The following is a 5,957-nucleotide window of genomic DNA, read 5'->3' as shown; positions in this document are numbered from 1 at the left end:
GTGCGAATATATATATATATGAAAGCATTCAAAAGTAGAGGTGAGCAAAACTCGATTCGATTCGAAAAAATTAAAAAAAAATTCGAATTTCGAATTAAATGAATCAAGTTATTTGAGTTAATCGAGTTATTCGAGTCAACTCGAATTTTTTTCGAAATTTTGAGTTCGAATCGAGTTGAGTTTTCAAATTCGAATAATTCGAATATCAAACTATAATATATTACATTTTTACCCCAAACTCCCAAACCTTTTTACTTTTCCCTCAAAACTTTTACTCCTTCTCACTTTCCCTCCAAAACTTTTACTCTCCTTCCATCCCAACCCCCAATCTACCCAAAATCCATTTCACACCATAATTTTACTCTCATTTACTTTTTCTCAAAATTTTACTGTTAAAAACCCTCAAAACTTTTTATTTTCCCCCAAAATTTTTACTCCCTCTCACTTTCCCCCTAAAATTTTTACTTTCTTCCCATCCCACCTCATATCTACCCCAAACTCATCCCCCCAATTTTTTTTAATATTTTCCCTCCAAAATTTTACTTCCCCTTATTTACTTTCCCTCAAACTTTTATTCCCAAAAACTTTATATTTTCCCCCTAAACTTTTACTTCTCACCCTTTACTCTCAAATAAAAAATCAAAATTATCCAAAAAAAAAATCACTAAACATAAATAGTAATAATTTTATTTATATCTACTAGTTATATTATTAAATTAAATTTCACATTTTATATTATTTATATTATTGAATTATTTAATCATATTGAATATTTATATTAAAATTGAATTATTAATTATGCCATTAAATTTTATTGTTAAAATTTTATATTGGAATCAATTTCACATTTTATCTTTAAAAAAACTTTTATTAAAAAAACATATTTTTACATTTAATATATTTTTTAATTTCAAAATATATAGTGACAAGAATCTGAAGATAATTAAAACAACTAAGTAAGCAAAGAAGCTAACCCGTATATAAAAAAATTAATAAATAAATTATAAGGTGATGAAAGTTAATAAAAATTTTGGTTAAGGTGGACAAATTTTTAATTTTTTTTTTAAAATTTAACTCGAACAAATATATTCGATTCGATTCGAATTCCATCTCACTCGACTCGATTCGAGAAAATTTCAAATCAAATTAGGATGATAAAATATGATTCGTCAACTCGATTAACTCGAAATTTTTTCATTTGATTCAATTCGATTCGATCGAACGCTCACCCCTATTCAAAAAGTAAGACATAAATGATTAAATACTATATGAATCATTTATGAAAGTATTAAATGTGAATTTCATAGTTATCAGTTAATGAAGTATGAAAATATAAGTTGAGCCCTAAAAGTCATTAACTTGACGAATGCGTTAATAATACTAAAATGTGGCTTGGAAGTATTAATATAAAAAATTTAAGATAGGCTCAGCACTAAGAAAGTAAAGGATAAGTAGATTTATCCATGGCTACTTACTAAGCACTTCGAGCGTAATGTGTTATTGATTCAAACAGGTAGGTAATGAATTCGGCAAAAAGTATAAGGCTTAAATTTGAGAGCTTCACATCATATATCACTCGAAGGACTTTGGCATGTACATAAAGATTTAATTTGAATAAGGTATTTCTAAAATTTGGTTTAAAAATCATGTCAAATCAAAGCTGCCGGTCAAGTCTACTCAGTTAGGACTTATGTGATGAATGTCATGTTGAATCACGACTGTCGACCAAATCGGCTTGAGGTTACGTGATGAAAGTAGAATTACAATGTAACATGTAGAATTATAAATATGATACAAATGTGGACAATAAATCCATCTGTGGAAGTCCTTCGTGGGTTCTTTTTCTGCCAATATACATTATATGAATATACCTATCCGTAAGGAGGTATAACCATTTATGGGAACCCGTCATGAGTTTCCTCTCTTAAAGGTACATAAATATGCATGTATAGGCAAATATAGATAAGCATATCGTCCATGGGGTGTAATCGCCCTTTTGTGTGAGAACAACGAAATTACATTGGGTGATAACCGCCTATGGATGTGAGGACATGGATATTGGGTAATAACCATAAATGAAGTGTAACCATCCGAGGGTGTGAGAACAAAGATGTCTGTTATCTTCCTCTGTTCCGGCACTTTGAGCAAAAGACGTGTTTCCAACATAATTGTTAACAAAGGAAGTCTATTGATCCGCCATCATAGTACCCCCAGTAAAACATAAGATCTGAATAGATACATCATGATCTAATTGCACATCAGTTTATGAAAAAATGGAACGATCCCATGAATTTGCTAAGCGTTCTACTGATCAGAGAGAGCATAATAATCAGATACAAATAATTCAACGATTAAATTTCTTCATTTGATCCTAAGGCTAGTTAAACTAACTAAACAACAGATACGAGATCTTGAACAGTAATAATAAATAGCTGGTACTATTACATATATAAGAACAAATCCCCACGTGTTTGTCATGTTATTACCTGCAAAATAATGCCACATTTCACCACCTTTACACCCTTTTAATTTCATGGTCACTTCAAACTTAAATCTTTCAAGTTCCATAGAAATGTCAATTTTCTTTCATAAAATTATTCATATGCAAGTCCCTCTACTATTTTCTATCATTAATCACACCATCTCAAGATAATAAAGTAAGCAGCCAAGCAATGTGTTCATAGAAAAAGAAGAGTACTAAACAAATTAATCCAAGCTATGCAACAAAGTACTTAATAAAGAAGAAAGGAAATTTTGTTTAACCTTAATACCTCCACTACTAGTTACTACAAAAGAGATTTATCAGGATCTAATTTTAGCTTAATCGATCATGAACAGTTTGTAGTTAAGCCTTTGACTTGAAATATCAATAAGTAAAACTATAAGATTCCAGATCTGGAACGAAACAAAGCAAGTGGGCATTCTCCTGAACTAAATGGCTCAATGGTAAAATATGGAAAAGAAATTAAAAGGGATTCAAAAGAAACATTCTTCTCATCATCAAGTTGACTCGAGCAATAATAATTCTCTTATCAAAAAAGCAATTAAGAAATGTATCAATGATCAGATCTACAATAAGAAATTCATGATACAAGAATCTCAAAGAAGAGTAAACTATGCAACTAGATGATTCTAGGATATATGATGAATTTACAAGCATTGCACAGGCAAAATATTCTTTGACAAGATAACTCCCAAAAGAACAAACACCATGAACTTTTTTTTCTTTTTTTTCTTTTTTAAGTTGAAGGTAATAATGAATTATACTTCAAAAAATATATATAGTAAAAGAACTTGGTGTTCCATAACTTCTGGGGAAATCAAAAGAATTTGAATGGTTTATAAAAATCGGTATTTTTTCATTAAAAACCCCATTTTATGAAAAAAAGTACCAATAATCTAGCATTGATAACGATACTTCCAGGAATGTGACACCAAGTTTATGATTATAAATCCATACTAGCCTCCAAAAGAATACACAGAACTCAAATAATTGTATGGATTATTTCATAATAATTTTTTTCATTATACAAATAAAATATATAAATTAGAAAAATATGTTTGTTGTTGTTAGTATTATAAATGCAACGTACATTGGCAATGGACCCTAAACAATTCCCATGCAAAAATATCAGCATATCGCAAACAATTATACCAAACAAATATTGAGATTTCGAAGTCAACCTGTGAATTTGCAAACCATAACGAAGACCACATGATCCGAGCTCGAAGAACACTGTCGAAGGCATCACGAGAGGCTATACACCCATAGAAATTATCTCTTCACAAACCTCACGCGCATTATTAGGCATTCCATTTTGGTTGTACCCCAAGATCAAGTAAGCCCATGTAATCGGGTTCCTCTCACGCATTTTGTCGAACACTTTTCGTGCAGATATTAATCACCAGTCTGTTGGAGTAAAATTTTGCATAGGAAGAGAAGAAGTAGGGGGTGATAGAGCAAGCTATTGAATCTGCCTTGGGTTTTGAGCGAAAAACTTGTTGGATGGGCAAAGATTAGGGAGAGCCAGCGGTACTACACCCATTGTCCCTTCTGAAGAACCGATTTTCCAGAATATTTACAAGAGCCGTTCACCTCATCGTAAGTTGGCAAATCAACGGTGATCTAATCTGAGAGTTTTATTTTTATATAATCTATCCAAGTTCACCGCACCATTGCTGTTGCATGGTATCAACGAAAGTGAAAAAGAATAAGAGCGAGTTGTGTCGAGGAAGCTCGATTCACCCATTCTAGGACAGAGAGCCGAATGGGTAGATGGACTCAAGATGAATAGAGATGGAGACCGGACGGGGTGAAATTTTGCTCGATTTGACCCCGACCCGAAACTTGCTTAATCCGTCTTGATCCAGAGAAAAAAAAAATCCGCCTTCAATTCAATCACAGTTACCACCAAAGGTTCATTACCCACCTCATCTAGTACCGTAACCAAATCGCAGTTGTCAAAATTTACCTTCTAGTTCTCAGTTTGCCAAGACCTTTTGATTGTTGCGCTCATTAACATGACGCTGTGTGAAGAAGTTTTCATTTTAGAACCGGCTGCCATCCAATCAGTAACCCTTGTTATCATGCGAATTATTCCTCTAGCTAGCTTTTTCCTTTCTGCCTTATCATCTTTATCTCGTGAGGTACCCCACAGCTTTAATTTTTGCCTTATAAAGTGGTTCAAATGACCACGTTGAACTGCTTCCTTCATTGCATCTCAGGCATACAAAATCATCTATTTTGTGCTCTACCTCCCCATGAAATTTGCACCAGTGAGAACATTGGCCTCATTGGAAGAGGAGGCTCTAGAATACCTTCCTTTTCTACCTTGCAAGATTTATGCTGTAGAAGAGTTTAGCGGAGTTTATGAAGGGGCTCTAGTTTGCTGGTCTTGGTTACCGTCAAAATGCAATTATCTTCTGGGCTCGTTTGGCAAATGCCTTTCTACTCTGCGCTGCCGAGACAAAGGAGAAAACAACCCCTTTGTTTACGTCGAGTGCAAGGGTTCGCCTATTTTAGTCTTTACCTCCTTGCTAACCCCTTCAGTTGTCGTCGAAGCTTTTGTTTGTGAGAGAAAATAGGTTTTGTGAGCTTGTTCAACATCCTCTGGTTTTGCAAACCTGTTCGTCTTATCGTACTCATGCTAAGTGACTTTGGCTTTTCGTTGGTAAGATATATTTGAGGTAGTTGTGTCACAAGCCTGAAATGTAAGCTTGTGCATCCCAATTGCCTGTCAGACATCGACACCCCACCGTTGTTGTGCTGAATCACCGAGTAAAGGCCCTGATAGATTCTCTCTTTTCTTGCTTGATCCCTAGCAAGCTAGTTTTGGTCTTCCCTACATCTTTGTTAGGTAGGAAGTGTCTTGCAAAAAGGTCTTTTAGCTAGCTAAAATTGTAAATGGATCTTGTAGGAAGTGAGGAGTACAAGCATGAATTTTTAAGTTGATTGGGAAGACTCTACACTGCAATGCATTCGAGACACCTAGAATCTCCGTATAATCATTATATTGCTCAACATGTTCCTTCGGGTCTTCGTTACCATAATACATTTCTTCCAATAAATTAAAGTTGTTGGAAAAGAAGATAGAGACTATCTTAAACATCTCATACCTGATCTGATCAACGGTTCAAGTGACGAGATGTCACATTCGTTGTTGGAACAATTATGATAGATTACAACGCCATTTAACCATTTATACATGTTCATAAGTATATTACACATTCACAGTATGTTTTACAATCATTTTCGGGTTTTATACAAGTTTACGAAAACTCTTTTGATAACTCAAGGTCGAATATGATCTAAAATGTAAAAATTCCAAACTATTGGATTGACATTGCAACTTCGAGGGTTCCAGGTCACAACATAACTCACTAACTTGCTATCGTCGCGACGTTGAGAGCTTGATGTCACAACGCCACTCACTGTTTCCATAAAATTATGAAATACT

The 5,957-nt window shown here is 33.8% G+C and overlaps 1 long non-coding RNA gene across 2 annotated transcripts; it reads right to left on the bottom strand.

Annotated features, from left to right (window-relative positions):
- Window positions 1–1,723: 1,723 nt before the first annotated feature.
- LOC107942980 (uncharacterized) lies at window positions 1,724–5,714 on the bottom strand. 2 transcript variants are annotated; one of them, XR_001695950.2, is made up of 2 exons: window positions 3,685–5,714; window positions 1,724–2,486 (listed from the first exon to the last, which is right to left on the bottom strand). It is a non-coding gene; the product is annotated as an uncharacterized lncRNA (long non-coding RNA). The 2 variants fall into 2 exon arrangements; XR_001695949.2 differs by having other exon boundaries at window positions 1,724–2,227.
- Between the last annotated feature and the right edge of the window lie 243 nt (window positions 5,715–5,957).

This window comes from Gossypium hirsutum, chromosome A07 (genome assembly GCF_007990345.1).
Source record: "Gossypium hirsutum isolate 1008001.06 chromosome A07, Gossypium_hirsutum_v2.1, whole genome shotgun sequence".
Taxonomy (NCBI): domain Eukaryota; kingdom Viridiplantae; phylum Streptophyta; class Magnoliopsida; order Malvales; family Malvaceae; genus Gossypium; species Gossypium hirsutum.
The sequence above is the reverse complement of the archived record's forward strand: the minus strand, read 5'-3'. Positions and strand labels throughout refer to the sequence as shown.